The sequence below is a fragment of the Amblyomma mixtum genome, chromosome 7 (genome assembly GCF_055824585.1).
Source record: "Amblyomma mixtum isolate Tamu chromosome 7, ASM5582458v1, whole genome shotgun sequence".
Classification (NCBI taxonomy): Eukaryota; Metazoa; Arthropoda; class Arachnida; order Ixodida; family Ixodidae; genus Amblyomma; species Amblyomma mixtum.
The window spans coordinates 146,600,583-146,622,595 of record NC_143018.1 but is presented as its reverse complement, the minus strand read 5'-3'; the positions used below and the strand labels follow the sequence as shown (position 1 = coordinate 146,622,595).

At 47.2% G+C, this 22,013-nt stretch overlaps 1 protein-coding gene across 2 annotated transcripts in view; it reads right to left on the bottom strand.

Annotated features, from left to right (window-relative positions):
- Positions 1–22,013, bottom strand: part of LOC149337799 (uncharacterized) — a 170,393-nt gene that overhangs the window by 43,390 nt on the left and 104,990 nt on the right. Inside the window, exon 1 of one of the 2 annotated variants that reach the window (XM_089554952.1) lies at positions 19,179–19,303. The exons of the other annotated variant lie outside the window; for it this stretch is intronic. The gene's annotated coding sequence lies outside the window, so the exon portion shown is untranslated. Of the gene's footprint in view, positions 1–19,178; positions 19,304–22,013 lie in introns of those variants that run through there. 2 annotated transcript variants of the gene reach the window in all.

Sequence of the window (22,013 nt, the reverse complement as noted above, 5' to 3'; positions counted from 1 at the left end):
CGAATCGCTGCAGAATACGCTACTCGTTGCACGTTCGTGAATGGTGCGTTCGCCGGGGTAACGCGTCCGTAGGCAGCCCAGGAAGGGATGACTGGAGGACCTTTACTCTGCGGTCAACGTAGCTCGACATATGAAAATGCGGCCGAGGAGGGCGTTAAGGTCCCGTGGGGCGTCGCGGAATTATTTATTTGCAGTGCTGATAAGTACACAACAGGTATTTGCAACGGAGTGCGAGATTACGTTTGGTTTGGTTTATGGGGTTTAACGTCCCAAAGCGACTCAGGCTATGAGGGACGCCGTAGTGAAGGGCTCCGGAAATTTCGACCACCTGAGGTTCTTTAACGTGCACTGACATCGTACAGTACACGGGCCTCTGGAATTTCTCCTCCGAAGAAATTCTAGCCGCCGCGGCCGGGTTCGAACCCGCGTCTTTTGGGTCAGCAGCCGAGCACCATAACCGCTGAGCCACCGCGGCGGCAGAGTGAGAGATTACGCTACGGTAGCTTATTCTGACCTATCTACAGAATAAAATAATTGATCTATGCAGCAGAAATTAGTTTCAAAATATTATATATGTGCGCGTCGTAACCCCTTGCAGCTCTGCGTCTGCAGTTGTACAAGCGACTTAAACAAGGTGGAATCCTGATATTAGGGCGCAGTGTGTCGGAGTATATAACACCTGTTAATTACCGATACTCACCTACGCGGCAGAAGCGGGGAGGCTAACGATAAGGGTTCAGCTTAAGTTGAGGACAATGCAGCGAGCTATGGAAAGAAAAATGATAGGTGTAACGTTAAGAAACCGGAAGCAGGCGGAGTGGGTGAGGGAACAAACGCTGTTTAATGACATCCTGGTCAAAATCAAGAGGAAGAAATGGCTTGGGCAGGGCATGTAATCCGAAGACAAGATAACCGCTGGTCCTTAAGGGTAACGGAGTGGATTCCAAGAGAAGACGAACGCAGCAGGGGTCGGAAGAAAGTTAGGTGGGCACTCTAATGTGGACGCTCTAAATAGAGTGCTGAATTGCGCAAAACCGTCTTTCGCACCAATTCAAGCAAGGCATGCGATGTGGAAGCAAGAAAGAAAACAATAATTAGGAGATGGATTCCTCGTTGTTTTATGGTAGGCCATGTGCGGCTCCGGGTTAATGTACATTTTGATTGGTTACGTTTGCAAGCGCGAGTGCTTTGAGACGTCTTAAATGCAATCTCTTAACGTGGTAACTTTCTATGACAGCACTGAGACTAAAGAATGTGTGAGTCCCTAGAAAAAATTCCGAGTAGCGATTTGGTCACAATAGAATATACATAATAAAGCATCTGGATGGAAAACAACCTTTTTTTGTGCAGGCTTGGCATAATACTTGCAACAAACTGAAATTATTAACATTTTTCTACCTCGGATACTAATTCGTACCTGAAGCGATTAATAGCGGAATTAGGTTGCGTAATGCGGTTTTCATATCAAATCGAATCAAAGTTTGTTTCCCATCTGGCACTACAGATGGAGGAATCGTAGAAAAAAGCTGCCCTTGGGCAGCTTGACGAGTCTACAATCCTAATTATTGACAGGGAGGCAACACAAGAGTTTATACAATTTCAAAAAACAAGCACGTCAAGGAAGCACCGGAGAATACACGAAACAGCAATATGTATACATAATGAAACTTAAACCATGTTATTCAAAAACAAATTATGTATTTCACGACGTGAAAAAGAAAACAAATCGAGGTTAATGTGTATATACCTATTTAGAAGAGATGGAATTGTGTACTGAAGGCATTCCCTACCAAGATTTAGTCGATGTGTTGGCACTGTCCATTCTTCGCCACGTCTTGTTGGATAGACTGATTCTTTTTTCCTTAGTTCTGCTAAATTTTTAAGATTTGTTACATTCTTCTTGATTTCTGTTTTAAAAGTAACACTGAGGCGATATTTATAAAGATTATGTGCTTTAATAACTCTGGAATGACAAAAGAAAGCTGCACTTGGATGTCGGAACGGTAAATTATACGCATTTCGGAGATATCTTTTTTGCATTAAATGAATACGTTCAAAGTTAGTGAATGTTGTAGTGCCCCACACCAACTGGCAGTAGTTTAAATGCGAGTTGAATATTGAATTGTATACCAGCATCTTAGTTTTTGTGGGAAGTATGTATTTTAGACGGCCTATAAGACCAGTGATTTGAGCTATTTTTTTCAAGATATAATTGACATGATAATCCCATGACATATTGGCAGAAAATATGACCCCAAGGCATTTAAACTGCTCAACAATTTCTACAGCCCGCGAGTTTAATATAATATTATCGTGCGGTGGGGTAACTTTATTTTTCGGCCTAAATATGACAGCTTTGGTCTTACCCTATTCAAAACGCAGTCATCTGCACACAGACGTATACTTCAGGAAATATCGAGTGAAACATCATTTATATAAATTAAGAACAGGAGTGGCCCCAGGACCGACCCCTGTGGAACCCCTTATGTCAAATCAACGTAATCTGAGCATTTACCTCTCAGGATTACATGTTGGCGGCGCTCGAGCACATAATTCTGAATACATGTTATTACAGCTCTGTCCAGATTTAACATTTTTAGTTTATAAAGAATGAGTGGGTGTGACACAGTGTCAAACGCTTTCCGAAAATCCAGAAATATGCAGACTGTTTGCCCCCCCGCAGTCAACTTCAGATACAAGTTCGTGATAAAATTCAGTAAGTTACTTATTACATGATAAATCTTTGCGGAACCCATGTTTTTTCTTATTTAGCAAATCATTCTTTACCAGGTGGTTCATTATTTGTGTGTATAAGACGTGCTCAAAGGTTTTGCATGAAACTGATGTTAGGGAAATAGGCATGTAATTTGACACATCCTTTTATGATCCGCCTTTGGGAATTGGGACCACATGAGCTATTTTCCAGTCAACTAAGAACGAAAACCACGCAAAGGACGATACACAGGGAAGAAGTAGACAGGACGAGCGCTCGTCCTGTCTACTTCTTCCCTGTGTATCGTCCTTTGCGTGGTTTTCGTTCTTAGTTCATGGATTACCAACTAGCCCCCCATCGTACACTCCTTCAGTTCATTTTCCAGTCATCTGGTAAAAGACTTGTACCCAGAGATGTTTCATAAACAACTTGAATAAACAGCGCGAACGAAGACGAGCACAAAATACAAGGAAACGGACGACACAGCGCTGTGTCGTCCGTTTTCTTGTCTTTTGTGCTCGTCTTCGTTCGCGCTGTTTATTCAAAATGCTTAACCAACTAGCCCGCCAAAACGTGTTAACGCAATTTATAAACAAGATATAGATGCTGTGAGATAGGATGAGCACAGTTCTTTAGCAAATGGGGTGATCTGCCGTCTGGACCACAAGCCTTTGATTCATCTATATCGTCTAAGAGCGCCAGAGTCCCTCTTACACTTATTTCAACTGGCGGCATTGCTGGCGCATAACCTGTGTAATGTTGGTGACTGTTGATATCTTTAGGTAAGAAAACTGATTTGAAGTGATTATTAAAACACGTTGCCTTTGCTAAGTCACCTGAGATGACTTTTTGATTATAAGCGATTTCACCTGCACCAGATGAATCTGATGCACACTACCTTAAGTAATGCCAAAAAATTTAAGGATTTTTCTTCATTTTAACATCCAGCGTTTTAAAGTACTCCTCTTTAGCAGTTTTCAGTTTTCTCTTGTGCTCTAGCGTTAGTTCAAGTAATCTGCCAAAGTGATCTTCACGTTTTGTTCTCTTAAACTTCAGGTGCTCATGCCTTCTTTGCCGTATCATTTTTATCAAAGTGGCAGTCACCCACGGCTTTCTGCGTTTCTCCAGTCTAGCCGAATCTATACTTGGCATGTGTGCATCCCTCTGTTCAAACCGTTCTTCCTCAAATAAACGCCATAATTCATTAATATCGATCTCATCATGAAAACACTTAAAAACGGACAAGTGATCTGGTAATTTTTCGGACACTCCAGTACAGTCACCTTTCTCGTTAAAACAGACTCGCCTTGACTCACTTTCTTTTGCCTATTATGCGATGCTTTTATGCATGCAATGACCGCGTGATGATCACTAATGCCTGGAATAACATGAACAGCATTAACTTGATCCGGAGAGTTGGAAAAGAAAATATCTAAAATATTTTTATCCCTAGTTGGTTCCTGAACGTACTGTAACAAGCCAGAAGTATCTATCATGCTCTTACTTTCTATATCGATTTCACAACCTGTTTTGCTTCCACTCATGCCATCACACCGATTCAGGTGCGGCAGATTGAAATCCCCCCCCCCCCCCCCCCCCCCCCCGAGCAATATAGGTTTTTGGGAAACCTCGGAAATAGTTTCATAAAGGGATTGCAACGTGCTCAGATATGAACTGGGTGGGCGATAAAATGATCCAACAGCGTATGATGAGTTGTCCTCTAGCGTAAGTGTGCACCATATTGATTCAGCATCATTGTAATTGACATCTAGTAATAATGATCTTAAAGAAGAATGCACGAACAGAAAGGCACCCCGCCAGAGCGGGATCTGTCTTTGCGGTAAGCAATGAATCCTTTTGGAAACACCTCGCTATCACGAATTGATGCATCTAACCATGATTGAGCACCAAATGCTATGTCTGCCTTTACTAGAAGACTAGCAAACTCATAGACTTTATTTACAATGCTTCTGCAGTTAACGATTACGGCAACTAAATCTCTTTGGAGGCTTTTCCTTGGATGAATGGGGCGTCATCGTTTCATGGCGGGAACAACCACCTGCTTTTCTTTGTCCCACATAAAAGCCTTTCCGTTCAGAATAAGTTTGTCGTACTTCAGTTTCATCTTGCTTTTGCCTGCCTCTTGAATTTTTGCTTATTCCCACAGTCGCTTCCGAACAATACGTGTCTCTGTTGAATAATCTTGATCCACGCTATAGTCAGAACCCATAAAGTTTTTCGCGCAACTCATTACTTCCTGTTTTTCTTTATAGGAGGCAAAATTCACTATCATAAGTCGCGCAGTCTTATCATTGTAACGCCCGGCACGGTGCGCCCTTTGTACAGTTTTCAATTTGATCCCTAGCTTTGACTGACAGATGCTTTTGATTAGGTTCTCAGATTCTTCCCATGATTCTGATTGGTTGCTGTCTTTAACGCCATAGAAGACAAGGTTTTACCGTCGACTTCGACTTCCCAGATCGGCATTCTTGCTGTGCAAATCCTTTACTTCTCGCACTAAGCGCTCAATAACATTTGCCTGTTCAATAATCAATATTCGAGAGCGTAAATCTATCCACTAACTTTATCGAGTTTACTGGTTACATCGCCTATGATGACTTCATGCTTAGCGATCCCCGTGTCAATGGTATCCTAACTTAGCCATAATCGCTGCCTGACCGCTTTGTAAACTCTGGAGCAGTTCCGCCTGAATTCACTAAGAGGGCCAGGATTGAGCTCAATATCACCGGAAAGTACCAGTAGGAGCACCAGGCACAACACCTGATTCATAATCAGGCTAAACTGCTTGTAACATAAAAGGCTGGGTACTCGTCGGCTACGGCAAACAGAAGCACCTGGCACTGTTGAATGCCTACGATTGAATAATGTGGGAACGGGCGGCTAAAATTTCTTTCTGTCGAGTTGATTAGCCATCGTCACGCTTCACCGCCTGCATAGAGCTCGGAGAGCGCAACCAGTGCTTTGCGAAGCTCCGAGTTGCAACCCTACTAGCCTCTGTCAATATGGAAGCCATCGCGCGCAGAACACATTTATTTCGAGCTTTGTTTTAATGTAGAGACAAAGAAGCACTCCAGACACGAAATGCTCATAGGTCGCCCTGCTGGTCCAGGGAAAGTGTCACAGAAACTCGTGGAGGGCACGGCATGTAGCACACTGCGCCTACTCGCCAACGCTGATAGAAAGTGAGAGGCAACAGCTACGGGCGGGCGTTTAACGCTCATTTAAGACCACAAGTTGCACAAACCTTCACTGTCATACCGGTAAGTGACCAAAATCTCTTCCTCATCTGCATTTCGTGCCCGGAGCTAGCCGATAAAGAACTGGGCGATTCTGAAGTCGACACGTCTTCAGAACGCGTCCCACTGGAGGCAAGATACCGGAATTTTGTGTTACGGAGTTGTGACTTTAAAAAACGCAGACACAACGGAAACACTGCGCGGTAGTCTACAATGGCGGCAGGGAACGATCTTGGATGTGCGCAAGTGTAGATCATCGAACTAAGCGCGGGTGACTTTTGCCGGTACGGAGAAGCCGCGGGACATTCACTGATTCTACGCCAGTGCAAGTTCGCCCATATCAACGTACAATCCTAGCATATTTTCTCTGCGGGGTGGTCGGCCACCGTAGGGACGTCTGCCCCGGCTTCAAGGCGGACCGCTGCGGCATCTGCGGACAGATGGCCCAACTTGTTGAGGGGGTACGGGCCCCTCACGAGTGCACACCCAGATGCTCGCGTTGTGGAGGCGCCCTTGCCACTGGAGGTCGCCCATTCACGGCGAAATACCGAGATCCGCAACCCTCGCCATTGGCCTCGAACAAGAAACCCCGCAGAGGTCGTCGCAAGCGTGGCAAGCGCCGGTCTCAGCAAAACAACAAGAAAAATGTGAAGGCACCACCCGACAGTAAGACTGGTTCTCCCTGGTGGGATCAAAGCCAAAAACCCACCTACACCACCACCACATTGTGCCGGCGCGGAAAAGAACTCCGTGTCACCTACACCCAACGGACCCACTCGGACTTGGGCGAGCGTCGTGACGAATGGACCCCAGGTGAGCGGCCAGGGCAGGGAAGCCCTTAAACGCTCCTCCCACCCAACTCTCCACTCTCTATTAAGTTATCCTCACCAGATCCTCTGTCTGGAAATGAGGAAATTGCTGCGCTTCCGACGCAGACAGCAAATCTTCAAAAACGCCTCTCCTTCAGAGAAACGCGGTGTAGGACAACCCCTCCACCCGCCCCACAACCCGCAGTGGAGGCCATGGAGAGTGACAATACCTCTTTAGAGCAACTCTGGTCTCCACGCAGCCGTGGAAAACTGCGCTGGAGGCGAGAGTGAGCGTGCTAGACGCTCAAGTCAGCTCTTGACACTCTTGAAATGCAAATCTCGGCCGCCATTACGGCGGCACTAGATAAGACAAATCAACTAGCTTAGGCCATTCCATTCATCATTGCCGCTCAGCTAGCGCAAGCCGCACGCCCCTCTAAGCGTACTAGCCCACAGAAAAAATGGCGTGTTATAGCCCTAAAACACTCCGCCGATCATCCGCTTGCGAGGAAGACGAAGAGGCTACCTATTCCCTGCCTACTGCAAAAAAAAAAAAAAAAAAATGTGTTCTTCCAGTGCAGATGGTTTTCCGATGGCCTCCCCCGTCAATACCGAAAACTCTAGCAGCAATAATCGCGAGCAGACCTAGGCAACAACGGCACTCGCAACGCAGGTTAAGTTTCGGCTCAATTCTTCAATGGAACTCGAGATGATTCAAGGCGCGTACTAAACGTGCCCACCTCAGGCTTTTCTTAACCTTGCCTGAATTACTTGCTGTAGTGGCCCTCCAAGAGACAGGGCACGAAGGCATCCTTGCCCAATATACCTAATCAGCAGGACCCGCAGAGCTGAATTTGTGCTCATAAACATTTCACGGCCTCCCTGGTATACCTTTATCTCAACACGGCCTTTTCCTCCGCAATGGTGATGATCCTCCCACTGCGCAAGCAGGATCCCCCATTAGGCATTCTCATCATTTACTGCCCACCGAAGCTACCTCGAATATCATTTGTTAACATCTGCAGCCGTGCACTGAAGGTAGGAAATAGGAATAATATCATTTTAGTTGGGAATTTTAACGCCCCCAGCCTGTTAGGGGGATATATCCGTGAAGACAGACGGGGACGTAAGCTGGCGGAAATTATATCCACGTTAGGCCTCACTCTTCATACAGGTCCCGCATACAGATTCCCCCCTATAGTGCCCCTGGCATTATATTTCGTGCCCTGAGGGTGCACGAAATAAACCAATTAGGATAGGGAATTCCGCGTGACGTGACACGTGTCCCGGCCTAACCCTAACTAAAAACATTAGATATGCAGATTGGTGCAACACCGAGGAAACCCTTGGTAGCGACCATTGCCTTCTGATTACAACCCTTCGCACTAAGTCACTCGCAACACCACACACCACAGCAACTCTCCCCGACTGTCAAAATTTCGGTCCACCTTTACCAATACTCTCTCGATCCGAGATAAGGGCTACGATACTTGGTCTCAGCACCTCATATCCCATCACAGAACAGTGCAACAACACTTACAGCTCTCAGAGGCAAGCCCAGCGGTGGATAACCACCTCCACCTCTGGGAGGCCCGGGACAGCTTTGTAAGCCGCTGACACCGACAAAAACACAAGAAGCTCAAAATTCGCATAGCAGAAGTTACCCAACAAGCAACACAGTACGCCGCCCAGGTAGCTAACTCCAATTGGATAGACTGCTGCAACACCGCCGCCCGACAGATGTCGAGCCGGAGCACATGGCGCCTATTCCGTGCCTTGATTGATCCGACACAAACGGCCTCGGAGACACAGAAACATCTGCACGGAGCCATCTATAACTCTGACGGAGATACAACCAGACTGGCTGATATGTCTGTACCCAGCAGGATCCCCGCGGGAAAACGTACTCGTATGCAAGTTCCAAGAACTCTGAGTTGGATCAACTGTTCCTGCTCCATGTCCTAAAAGCGGCCCTGGCTAAAATGAAAAGAGGCACAGCCCGGGACGGGATAAGGTGACGGTCAAGCTTCTAGCTAACCTGCCGGACTCGGCTTATGAGCGACTCCTCGAATACATCAACACTATCTGAACAAGGAGAACACCACTCCTCATATCGTAGAAGACAGCTTTAGTAACCTTCATCTCTAAGCAAGGTAAGCCTATCAAGTCCGACAACCTCCAGCCCATCTCCCTTACTTCTAGTGTGGGGAAGCTAATGGAGACCTTAGTCCGCGATCGTTTGTCAGCCCCCCAGGAACGAAAGCAAATCTTAGCGGATACCATTTTCGGATTCCGACCACACCTGTCCGCACAACATGGCCTCCTGCAACTTAGCAAGGAGATCCTTGATCCGATCGAACACCCTAGCAGAGACAAAGTAGTCCTTGCACTGGATCTGCGGGGCACTTTCGATAACGTGACCCATGAGATCATCCTGCTGCCACTTCTCCCATGTGGATTGTGGATACAATACTTTTCACTGCATACGACGATTCCTCACAGGCAGACAAGCCTTCATTCAGATTCAGGACACAGAACATGGCCCCTACTCACTAGGCATGCGGGGGACTCCACAGGGAGCAGTCCTCTCGCCCGCCCATTTCAACGTGGCAATGATGAAGCTCCCTGCCCAGTTGAACGCGATCCCAGGCGTACGACACTCGTATGCCGACAACATCACCATCTGGACAACACACGGCTCTGTGGGAGAACTAGAGACCAACCTGCAGCAAACAGCACCTATTGTGGACGAATAAGCATGTCTTTGCGGTCTCTAGTGCTCCCCAAGCAAATCTCAGTTCGTACATATTCGTCCTAAACCCAAGTGTACATCCAAAATTGCGCTCTCCCTACGCAGCGGTCGAATGCCTGAACACGACGAAATACGCGTCCTGGGACTTCATATTGTAACGAAGGCTTGAAACAGTCGCACTGACATAGCAGAGAAGACTGCACAAGGTGGCTGACTCACCCACAGGCCCACTTTATCCTCGTCGCCTGATCTCTCTCATGAGCACGCGACATTATACACAGGCTACGGAAGATTGACACCACTCCGCAGAAACTACGCAACGTGGGGCACCAGGTGGGCCGCATGGTCCATCGGCAATCCAGCAGAAGGGGGCTTACGATGCAAAGACGCTCTGCGGCTGGCGAATGCATTCGTAACGAGCCAGATTCTCCATTCGGCCCCATGCGTCCATCTACAAAAATTACGAGGAACTTTAGCGGCTAAAGTGGTGAAAGGCGAAAGCCTGAGTGCTGCATTCTGCTACGCGATTGTTCACTTCACATTTTGTTGGTGCGATGTAAAAAAATGTCAGTGCACGTTAAAGAACCCCAGGTGGTCGAAATTTCCGGAGCCCTCCACTACGGCGTCTCTCATAGCCTTAGTCGCTTTGGGACGTTAATGAAATGAAATCTTTATTTGCCATCAAATACAGATGGGGGGATTGTAGAAAAAAAGCTGTCCTTGGACAGCTTGACGGGTCCACAATCCCTTATTTTGGCAGAGTGGCGGCATCACGTAACATATTCTTGATATGCAACCCCATAAAACCAAACCAAAACCAAACCATTTTGTTGGTGCATTAATCAACTGCCAATAATGACGCTTAAGCTTCGCCTTTAGAGTGGAACGCGACAGCGTGTTGTAGCGCTGCCAGGGAGTCCACGTAACGCCACCACCCGTTCGGCGCGATGCGTTGCCCTTTGAACGCAACGCTTTTTAAGGAAAGGAAATGGGGCTGTAATTCTCTGTCGTCTCGGTAGACACCTGAGCCGCACGGTACAGGAAGGGAGGAAGTGTGAGTGAAAGAAGAAAGAGGGGCCGTAGTGAAGAAAATGAAAATTGTATTTGAGGAAAGGAAATTACGCATTGACTGTCTCGCATATTTCGGTGGACACACGTCAAAATTCGCGCGTGGTGACGTCACGACAATTTGGACCAATCTGAAACGCGGACAAATACGCCTTGCTCGTCGGTAAATTGGCTTTTGAGGAAAGGAAATGTATCTGTCTCTCATATCTCAGTGGACACCTAAACCTCGCCGTAACGGGAAGGGAGGAAGATGGGAGTGAAAGAAGACACGTATTCACTAGACGCACCTTTGTTCATTGCAAACCATCGAGCTGGCATGGCGGAGTGGTAGCGTGCTCGACTCGCACTCCGGAGACCGGGGCTCGATTCCCAAGCTCGGCGAATTTCATACTCGTTTTTATTTATTTATCTCGTCTGACTAGAAAGGTTAATTGGACTAATTGGCTAAGTAAGCAATTAACTAAACTCAGTCAAACTTACTTGGAGCATCACTATACGATCCCTCTAATTGGTTGCATGGTTAGTAGCCAAAGTACAATTAGCCCCGTTTGATATTCGCGCACTGTGACGTCACGACCGTTTCGACCAACTGAAAAGCGTGACATTTCTGTCGACAGCTCCTGCTTACAACGATGAGGCATTAAAGGCTTCCGCCTTAAAATAGGATGAGAATTCCATTGAGGTCATCATCATCAGCCTCACTACACACACTGCAGGGCAAAGGCCTCTCGCATGTCTCCAATTAACCCTGTCCTTTGTCAGTTGCCGCCACTGTATCCCCGCAAACTTCTTAATCTCATCCGCCCACCTAACTTTGTGCCGTCCCCTGCTACGTTTGCTTTCTCTTGGAATCCACTCCGTTACCCTTAAGGACCAGCGGTTATCTTGCCTTCGCATTACATGCCCTGCCCAAGCCCATTTCTTCCTCTTGATTTGGACTAGGCTGTCATTATCCCGCGTTTGTTCCCTCACCCACTCCGCACTCTTCCGATCCCTTAACGTTACACCTATCATTTTCCTTTCCATAGCTCGCTGCGTTGTTCTTAACTTAAGCTGAACGCTCTTTGTTAGCCTCCACGTTTCTGCCCCATAGGTGAGTACCGGTAGGATACAGCTGTTGTATACTTTTCTCTTCAGGGATATTGGTAAGCTACAGACAAGGACGAGCGCTACTTCCAACTCTGGAAGTAGCGCTCGTCCTTGTCTGTTCCTTCTTCGTCCTTGTTGTCTTAGCGCTTGAAAAATGTCAAATCTGCACCAACTAGCCCGATCCGCTACCCTTCTGGTAAGCTACCATTCATGATTTATTTATTTATTTATTTATTTATTTATTTATTTATTTATTTATTTAGTTATTTATTTATTTATTTGAACATACTGCAGGCCCTTTTCGGGCCCATGCAGGAGTGTTTACAATGCATCATTGATCAAACAGAGTAAAAACAAAAATTCAAAAATAGAGAGATGTTCTCTGACCCAAACACAAAAAGATTAGGAGGGAATTAAACAGAAAAGTCAATTTTTTCGATATAATTAAGAAATGGTTCCACGGACGTACACTTCACCGCATCTTCAGGCAATTTATTCCAATATGATATAGCATCTGGAAACAGGGAGTACCTGTGGATATTTACACGGCTGACTGGTTGACGAAGTGTTTTACTATGGTTTGTTCTAGACGAGTGTTTGAATGGCGGGTGTAAGTATTGTGAATTGGCTATTTTGAAGTGGCCGTGAAGAAGTTGGAACAAAAAGTTGGAACAAAATGATTCTTCTCTGTGACAGGCTTTGTAAATTAGACTGAACTATTAGACTGGTAGCGCTAGTTTGACGTGAATACTTTGAATAGACAAACCTCACTGCTAGTTTTTGGATGCGCTCTAATTTGTTGATTAAACTTTTTTGATGGGGGCTCCAGACTATATCCGCATATTCTAGGGTAGGTCTTATAAGAGTTTTATAGGCACTGAGTTTAATATGGGCCGGCGTGTTACGGAGCTTTCTCCTTAAATAATGTAATTTACCTTCTGCTTTAGAGCAAATGGATTTGATGTAGGGCTCCCAACGCAGGTTAGATGTTAGGATGAGCCCCAGATACTTCACCTGATCATATTTTTTAACCTGTATGTCACCAAGTGTGTATGTAAAACTTAGAGGATGCTTCTTATTAGTGAATGTGATACTTTTGGTTTTATCTGCGTTAAGTTTCATTCCCCAGGTCATACACCAAGCGTGGATTGATTCTAGGGAATTGTTAAGGAGAATTTGATCGTCAGATTTTTTTACAGCTATATATACGACACAATCGTCTGCAAAAAGGCGAAGCTGGATCGATGAACTAACACAGGAATGAATATCATTTATATAAATGAGGAACAAAGGAGGCGCAAGTACTGATCCCTGGGGTACACCCGAATACACATCCAGGTTTTGCGAAACGTATTCACCTATTTTAACGCATTGTTTTCTGTTCTGCAAATAGCAGGAAATCCATGACACAATGTTGCGATCAATGCCAAAAGATAGTAATTTTGTTACAAGGTCATCGTGAGGAACAACATCAAATGCTTTAGAGAAGTCTAAGAATATAGCATCTATCTGGTAGCCTTCATTAATTATGTTAGCGATGTCGTGAGTAATTTCAGCAAGCTGCGTTACTGTTGAAAGCCCTGTTCTGAAACCATGTTGTTTTTCATAAATGAGATTATTATTTTCTAGATATGAGATTATGGCTTTAAAAATAATGTAATTTAACAATACTGCAGATTGGGCGAGTTGGTTAACATACATCTTGAAAAATTTAGCGCGACACACAAGGACAGAAAGAGTAGACGACACGAGCGCTGACTAACAACTGGAAGTTTATTCGAGAACACATAGAATTATAAAGGAAGAAAGTGCGATAAAATCGTTGGTCAAAAACCAAAAGAAGAAAACTAAACACAACAGTCACCGCCAGCTCCTGCTATCAAGACGCAAAGCACTTGTCCAGATAAGCTACCTCTTTTTCCCGTATAGTAACGGACGGTTTGGCCACGCACGTGTTATGAGCCTTGGCGATACTATATGCCTCGTAAATTTCCCTACACAACACGTTGTCATTCTTGTACACAATCGTAGTGTTGTCAAGGTTCGGCGAACACTTGCTGGTCCCGAGATCCTTGCACTCACGGCAGTGCAAAACAAGGTTCGAAGACACCGGTTTCCTGCAGTCCAGTGAATTCCTGTGCTCCTGCAGCCGCACATTGATGCACCTGCCCGTTTGGCCGTAATAGTTCCTCTGGAGGACGATTCTACCAACTTTGCCTAGGAAGAGGGAGGCCCATAGACCCCAGGGTAAGCTTCTGACCCTTGGCGACCGTTCTGTGGAGGAGAGGCATCGGCATATTCTGGAACTTGGTCCGAAGTTTTGTCTTAAGCCAGATTTGAAGCCAGTCGAACTGTTGGCGATTCCGCGGATGATCGCTCGACATGTACCAGAGAAGGACAAGGACAAGTTTGTGACTGATGCTTCTGAGGCTGTTATCGGGAAAGGCAGGTTTTCGTCAGGGTCCCATCGCAAGTTCCAAAGGGTTGTGGACCATTTGGTAAAAAGTAATTTGAGGCCTTTGGTGTCCGACAAGGAAGGGTTCTTCGTCATCGTCCCTGATGAGGTGTATCAGGAAAAAGCGAAATCGGCTCTGCTAAAAAACTTCAAAGAAATGGGTCTGAAGCCAGCCGTTTCCAAGCGAAAAATCATTGCCTGGTTAAAAGGCAAGAAGCTTGATGGTTTGTGCGAGAAGGTAAAAAAGGCAACGCAGATCCATCTTGACCTGTTCTTCACTGCGAAGACGCATAAGCCGGATATTCCTTTTCGGTCCGTGGTGTCTGAACGAGCAACTTGGCAGCACGAAGTGTCGAGTTTCCTCCTGAAAAATTTGAGACCCCTCAGGATTAACGATCCTTTCCTTGTCCCAAATTCTATGTCGGTGGTGCAGTACCTGTCGCAGCAGAACCCTGGAAATTGTAATGTACTTAGCGTTGACGTTGAGGATCTTTTCTATTCCCTTCCCCATGCTACCTTAATGAAGTGCGTCCATGAATGCATCGTCGAAGACAATGATGAGATCGCCTTCAGAAACGCCTGCAGCATGACGGTGGAGAGTTTCCTCGAGCTACTTTCAGCCTACCTAGAATCGACCTTCATCATGTGGGAAAACAAGGTGTACGTTCAACGTTCGGGAGTGTGTATCGGCTCTCGGGTTGCTCCAATTCTCAGTGATATTTTTCTATCGAAGGTAGACAGGAATCTGGAAGATGATTTGAAGGACGTCACAAGACGAATTTTCAGGTATGTAGACGACTACCTTGTCTTCATCAAAGGGGCCAGTAGCATCCGAACGACGCCTGATATTCTCAAGATCTTCAAGGATAGAGGTCAGGGCCTCAACTTCACTTTTGAAGTGCCAAGAGAGGGTTGTATCCGGTTTTTGGACCTGGAGTTGAAGTTAACCAATCAGCATGTTTGCTGGGTGTATGTTCCAAAGGCGGGTAAGCCCCTTCTAAACTTCCAGTCCCAGCATTCAAGACTCGTCAAGGACGGCATAGCCATGTCCGGTATGACCACAGCCCTGAGGCAGTCGTGTCCCCACCGACTTGAGGAAGGTTTTTTGAGGCAAGTGGCCAGACTACAAGAAGCTGGTTACCCTCAAAAGCATCTTGCCCGGCTTACGGAGCGACTATTGCTAAAACTGAAGCGCGAGGCTTTCCCCTCGGTTCAGGAACCAGCGGACCGGCCACGCCAGAAGGTTGCATGTATGCCATACATACACGGGCTGTCTCATCGACTACGGAAGATCGCAGCTAAGCATGATGTGCAGCTGGTCTTTTCAGCTGATAACAAGGTCGGGAGAGTGTGCGCGGCAGTTCGGAACAGGCTAGACAAGACACTGCCTCGAAAATCCCAGCGGGAGTGTACTGCCAGTCATGCCAGCGATTTCACCGCCTGCGAAAAGGGGGTTGTGTACAAGGTGCCATTGGCCTGCGGGAAGGTGTATTACGGCCAAACGGGCAGGTGCATCAATGTGCGGCTGCAGGAGCACAGGAATTCACTGGACTGCAGGAAACCGGTGTCTTCGAACCTTGTTTTGCACTGCCGTGAGTGCAAGGATCTCGGGACCAGCAAGTGTTCGCCGAACCTTGACAACACTACGATTGTGTACAAGAATGACAACGTGTTGTGTAGGGAAATTTACGAGGCATATAGTATCGCCAAGGCTCATAACACGTGCGTGGCCAAACCGTCCGTTACTATACGGGAAAAAGAGGTAGCTTATCTGGACAAGTGCTTTGCGTTTTGATAGCAGGAGCTGGCGGTGACTGTTGTGTTTAGTTTTCTTCTTTTGGTTTTTGACCAACGATTTTATCGCACTTTCTTCCTTTATAATTCTATGTGTTCTCGAATAAACTTCCAGTTGTTAGTCAGCGCTCGTGTCGTCTACTCTTTCTGTCCTTGTGTGTCGCGCTAAATTTTTCAAGAAAAATAATGTGTTCCATCATTTTACAACTAGTGCTTGTTAACGATATCGGACGATAATTATTCAGTTCAGTTTTAGGACCCGATTTGTGTATAGGAATTATTTTGGCACAGCGCCAGTCATCTGGAATTACGAGTGTTTGTAAAGATGTTGTGTAAATTTTATGCAGGTATTTAGACACCCAGTCAGCGTATCGGACTAAAAATGTGTTCGAGATGGAATCAGGACCCGGAGATTTTTTTGTGTCAAGTGTTTGTAAAAGAGAAAGGATTCCATCTTCACTAATGATTAGTTCTGTCATGGGTTCCTTGATTGTGTATGCGGGTAGAGAAGCGTGAGAGGCTGTTCTGGTGAAAACGGACTGGAAAAACTTATTGAATTCATTTGCAATGTCATCAGGTTTACTTATGGTGTCGCTGAAATCTGTAATGATGGAACCAGTTGACTGTTCTTCAGATAAGTAGCGCCAAAACTTATGAGGGTTGTGAGCCATGAAGGAAGGCAGCGTCAAATCAAAGAAGCGAGTTTTCGCGTCTCGGATTTTGCTCTGTAAGCAGTTAACAAGACTTGCAATGTCATTCTTGTTTCCTTTTTACGCCGTCCTTTTATTTTTCTTTTAAGTTGAATTATCTCGCGCGTTGTCCACGGGTACTCCCTGTTTATGCGTTTTTTTCGAAGCGGAACGTATCTCTTATTGAGATAACCTGCCATATGCGCTCCACCCCATTCTTATTCTTCTAGTTATTTCCCTCTCGTGATCCGGATCAGCGGTCACTACCTGCCCTAAGTAGACATATTCTCTTACTACTTCCGGCACCTCGAGCTGCTGTTCCCTTGCTATGCTGTTGAACATTACATTGGTTTTCTGCATGTTAATTCTTAGCCCCACCGTTCTGCTCTGCCTGTCTAACCCATTGAACATGCTTTGCAGTTCTTGTCCTGAGTGGCTTAGCAAGGCAATGTCATCAGCGAATCGCAAATTACTAAGGTATTCTCCATTAACTGTTATCCCCAACTGTTCCCATTCCGGTCCCCGGAATACCTCTTGTAAGCAGGCAGTGAAGAGCATTGGCGAGATCGTGTCTCCCTGCCTGACACCTTTCTGTATTGGAATTTTATTGCTGACTTTATGGAGAACTATAGTAGCTGTGCAATCGCTATAAATATCTTCCAATATTTTCGCATAACACTCTTCTACACCCTGATTCCGCAATGCCTGCATGACAGCTGAGGTTTCCACTGAGTCAAATGCTTTCTCGTAATCAATGAAGGCTATATATAGGGGTTGGTTATATTCTGCGCATTTCTCTATCACCTGATTGATAGTGTGAATGTGGTCTATCGTCGAGTATCCTTTATCATTGAGGTAATTCTCCGAAAAATTTATAACAGAGGTCCTCCATCTCCTCATTGCCACGTCCAACCAGCGTCTTCTCAACTTGGGGATGACCAGCACCTTTGGGGAGTTATGAGAGGCTCATCTTAACAATCACTTCATGCGACTCAGCAAAACAGACGTAGGCAGCCGTCAGCTGGCCCGCCTACATGTATCATACACAGCACGTGTGGAAGAGCGGGTCGACATCCCCGAAGCCTGGCGCTTTCCGTTGAAGGTGCGCCCCTTCCCAAGCAATATGACAAAGGACACTCATGAGGGCCACTGTCTCGAGCGGGCGGAGGCCATCTCACAGCAGTGCGGCACTAAGCCGGGAATGTTCTAAATAGACGCGGCTGGCACATACGATGGGGGCTGGTACACCGCAGCCGTCGTCCACCGAGGCAAACCGGTTGAGTGCCTCTTCTTCAGTGCCCCAGACATTACTCACGCGGAGGAAATCGCCATTGCGTTGGCTGCCGCGGCTCTAGTCATGAAAGCCGACTCTCTGAGCGCCTGCCATAATATTGAACAAGGCCGCATCATATAGAGGGCCTTCGAAATTCTAAAGACTTACAAGTATCAGGGTTTTCCAAACTACCGCACCATTGTATGGGCCCCAGCGCATGTAGGCATTGAGGGGTATGAGGCAGCTGATCCTGCCGCCCGCGCACTCACTCACAGGGCATCGCCTCACCTACAAAGAGCGCAGGACGAGGAACTCATACCTGCTGTTACTTTCCGGGAGATTTCACTTCTCTAGAAAATTTGCACGGCCACTACCCCACCCCTTGTAATGGCCTCAAAAAGGCAGATGAGCGCTGGCTTCTCCGCCTATGCACCAACGTGGTAGTGTGTCCCACAATATTAAAGCATTTCAATCCGGTATTCTCAGGGGAGCGCTCACACTGTGGGGAGGTGTTTCCGGGCGCCTATCACATGTTGGGGGTTTGTCCCTCAAACCTCTCCTTCCAACCCCCCTCCCCCCCCCCTCCTACCCGTGAGGAGTGGGAGGCTGCCCTGCTCGGTTGCTCCGACCTCCAGGCCCAACCAGCCCTGGTGGCTCGAGTCCGGGCCGCAGCGGAAGTCACGGGGGACCCGGACTAGGGACCACCCACCCCCCTCCCGCCCCTTGGTTCTTTAACGTGCACTGACGTCGCACGGCACGCGGGCGCCTTTCGCGTCTCGCCTCGATCGAAACGCGGCCGCCGCGGTCGGGTTCGAACCCAGGCACTCCGGCTGAATAGACGAGCACCTTAACCGCTGAGCCATCGCAGCGGGTAATTTCCGATCCCCACCCCTCAAAAAAAAAAAAAAATTACGCCAGTGAACTAGAGAAATTTTTTGAAATACAAATGAGACAAACACAAAAATTGAAAGGAACTTTCTTCCCTTGCCACATACACGTCGCGTGCAAAGGGTGTCTAGCGAAGAGCGCCACGACGGAGAATAATGATGGTTTGGTTTATGGGGTTTAACGTCCCAAAGCGACTAAGGCTATGAGAGACGCCGTAGTGGAGGGCTCCGGAAATTTCGACCACCTGGGGTTCTTTAACGTGCACTGACATCGCACAGTACACGGGCCTCTAGAATTTCTCCTCCAAAGAAATTCCAGCCGCCGCGGCCGGGATCGAAGGAGAATAATGAAGGAAAAGGCAATGTGCACGCTGAAAGACACCGATACGTACGTTACACGGCGGATTTCGCGAAGCCGCCCGCTGTTCTGTGGCGTAAGTCAGACATGCTGCGCGCAGCTTCCGGTCGTTGAATCCTCGGCGGCGATTTTGTCGCTCTTTCGGCGGGCGCCACCGGCAGATGGGCTGCAGAGCGTACTGTTTATTTTCAGCTTTAACGCTACAGCATCCCTCGTGACGACAGCGCTCAATTATGCTAGGCCGGCACCTCTGTCAAGAAAGAGGCTTACAAATGTCATCGCGGAGGCGTTACACGGGCGCAGCCGGTCGCCTGAGGATGGCTGTTGTTAAAGAACGATGGTTCATAGGCTTTGAACGGTGGCTTGTGTTTCTTTTGAATTTATACAGACCTTGAGCAATGGTTTTGTATTTTCTCGCCTTGCTGCCGCAAAGGTCAGCTGGTTGTTATCTCGCGGAGGTGGCTGACGTCAGCTACGGCAGCTGGGTCGGCGTGACTGGCGCCTACTTTTCACACATAGTAGTAATTTTTGCACGCTGCGGTTAGTACTTCGATGAATTCAGTGCGCTACTTCAGATACTTCTTTCATGTTTTCCTTTCCACACCTCACCCTCGTTGTAAACAAATTTATGTTCATATAGACGGATAGCGTGAGGCCGTTGCCGTTTCTCTCGCGCATATGCGCTTTTTCTCACAGAAGAGCAAGGTTCCGGGCTAGTTGATAATGCATTTAAAGGAAGAAACAGCGCGACGAAACACGGACACAAGAAGAAACGCGCTCGTGTGTGTGTCGTCTCTTCTTGTGTCCGTGTTTCGTCGCGCTGTTTCTTCCTTTAGATCCTTTTTCTCACAATTTCGTCTTCCGCAGGGCAGCTCCGCACACAGCGCTGGACGTGATTCATATCGTTACATGGCTACGGCGGCAGCGTTTCGATGAAGGCGATACGCAAACGTGTCAGTGCGATGTCAGTGCGCGTTAAGATCCCCAGGTGGTAGAAATAATTCAGAAGCTCTCCACACCGCAACCGAAAGATCGATACAATGCGGCAGAAACGCGACACTTAAACCATATGCCGTAGGCGTTCATTGTGTTCTTCGGCGTTGACAACGTTTTAGACTGCAATGATTTTAAGGAATGGAGTGCGCATAACTGGCCCCCTGTATCAGTGGGCGCCTGAATCGCGCTTTCAAGTACGTGGGGTGTTGAGAGAGAGAGGGATGTGGGCTGCATGAGTTAGCGCTGACAACGTTGTAGCAGACACGCGGCACTGCAGGAATAGACCGCAGCGTTCATTGGGTGAGCAAACTCACGCGATCAACCATTCACTGCCACCTGCCAGGGTGGGCGCGCTGCCTATCCAGTTTCCGTAACGCACTGAACGTTACAGACGCCAAGCCGCTTATGGTTGCCCGATGCGCCATAGCTTTCGCTCTCTAACCAGGAGTACTTGAACCACAGCTTAATTTCTTTAATTCCCACCTTTATGCCTTCCCTTACGGTACGGTTCGGGTGTCCATCGATATTTGAGGCAGTTACTGCGCCTTTTCCTTTCGTCAAAAACCAATTTTGTGCCGCCGCGGTGGCTCAGTGGTTATGACGCTCGGCTGCTGACCCGAAAGAGCCGGGTTCGATCCCGGCCGCGGCGGCCATATTTCGATGGAGGCGAAATTCTAGGTGCCCGTGTGCTGTGTGATGTCAGTGCACGTTAAAGAACCCCAGGTGGTCGAAATTTCCGGAGCCCTTCACTACGGCGTCTCTCATAGCCTCAGTCGCTTTGGGACGTTAAATCGCGCATAAACCAAACACCTAATTTTCTTAGAATGTAACCCACCACGGCGGCTCAGTCGTCAGGAGCTTGGCTACTGGGCCGCAGAACCCAGATAATTGCCGACAGGAATCTGAACAGAGGGGTAGCAGAAGGTATCGCCTTCCCCCAACCAATCCGAGCCCCTTCCGAACGGAGATTCAGCTCCGGCCGCGGCGCCCGTGTTGACGATACGCAAGAGGCGCTTCATGTGCTGTGTGATACCTGCGTACGTTAAAGATCCCCTTGTGGACAAGACTATTGTTGAGGCGTTTTCTACCACACCTCTGTCTTTCTTCCTTCTTTCACTCACGTTTTGTTTCCTTCCTTGTCGGCGCAGTTGATGTGTCCACCTAGAGTGATACAATTACTTCTTCCAAAACTGTTGTCAGAACAGCGCAAAGACGTGAAAAGAGGCCGCGGACAGGGACATAGTCAAGGCGTTGCCTTGTCTGTGCCTTCTTTTCACATCCACTTATTTGCGTTGTTCCGATAATGCTGTATCAAATCGCCCAAGCTCCAATTTTTTCTTCAAAAATTATTGTATTGTTAATATTTGAAGGTGGACATCGCTTGCGATGTAGCTATGCGCTGTTAAGTTTGCTTCCTACGTTCCTGCGGAATTGCAAAGTAACTAAAACTTGGTGCTATCACTGTTCGTGGTGCCCAGAACCGGAGGCTCCTGTAGACTGAGAACGCGGCTTAGAGGAGGCTGGGTGGGGAAAGGTTTGCGAGGATGCGCCATCACCTGTGTGCGTCTAGAACCCTGCATCACGTGTGCAATGACAGAGGTATTGCAAAGAGAATAAGTTGACTAATGTTCGTGGAAAAAATTCGCTGTGGCTTAGCTTGGTTAAGCCTGGTAATTGCGAAAGCAATATCCGTACCTACGCCATGGTACAGCTGGTAGTGTAGCTGGTGGTGGTGCTTGTGGTTAGACTTGTGGTGATGCATCGGCTATACAATCCAATCCAATTCAAACAAATTCAATCCAATTCAATCCACTCCAATCCAATCTACTCCTATCCAGTCCAATCCAATGTAATCTACTCTAATCTAATGTAA